Consider the following 1,047-nt stretch of genomic DNA (forward strand, 5'->3'; position numbering starts at 1 on the left):
TACCTAAGATCTTGGATACAACGTCTCCTGCAATTGACGGTATTTGTGAAGATGGTAAACGATCAACAATGAAGAGGGAACTAACTAACATAGGATCTGTCAACTTGCAGAGGGAGCTTGCAGAAGACTGGATCATGTCAGTGGATAACAAGGATGAAAATTGAATCAAAGAATTCTTCTAAAACACCTGATTGGCCACGTTCAAGAAACATTTCACTTACCTTGAGAGAATCAAAGGCACCATCACCCAAAAGAAAGAATGGCTTAAAAAATACCCTAAATTGCTTTGACGTACAAAATCTCCTGGCAAATGCAGTGGAACTGGGTGCAGGAGCCTATGGAACTGTTAGTAAATTGGACTACGAAGGTATGCCAGCTGTGATGAAAGTGGCCAACGAGGATTGTTGGGATATAGCTGCGTCCCTCTTAAATGAAGCTAACGTTCTTGAATATCTGCAGGGTGCAGGAGGGGCGCCCCAACTACTGGGTGTCTCAAGGCAGCCAGCAGGGATCCTAATGGAAACTATGTGAGGGCAGAGACTACTACAAGTTTATATATGACAATAAGGTGCCAGCTTACTTTGTGCTCAAAGGTTTGCCGGAAATCGGCAGAAAATTAAATGAAATCCACAATGCTGGGATTGTACATGTGGATCTTAAGATTGATAATGTTATGGTTAACTTGCCAGAACACACGGAAAAGAACAGAGAGATGGCAATAAGAATCATTGACTATGGGCTAAGTGTTCCAATTGGTGATGTTGTGCATTTGGAAGGAATTACATCAAAAATGATTTACCCGCCGGAATACTCAAAGGGGGCACCAGCCTTTCCCTGGGGGGATGTTTACTCACTGGGTGTTTTGGTTGAACACGCAACATCTGCCGTATTTGCAATAATCCCTTTTGAATACCAAAGGATCATAGCAATGGCTAAAAATCCCAATCCCGAATTTCGACCCAATGTGTTGGAAATAGTCGAAATGTTGGAAAAAGCTGCTGATAAAATGAAGCCTTACTGTGAGTGCGCAAGTGAGCCGTCTCCTTC

Source organism: Palaemon carinicauda, chromosome 36, assembly GCF_036898095.1.
Source record: "Palaemon carinicauda isolate YSFRI2023 chromosome 36, ASM3689809v2, whole genome shotgun sequence".
Classification (NCBI taxonomy): Eukaryota; Metazoa; Arthropoda; class Malacostraca; order Decapoda; family Palaemonidae; genus Palaemon; species Palaemon carinicauda.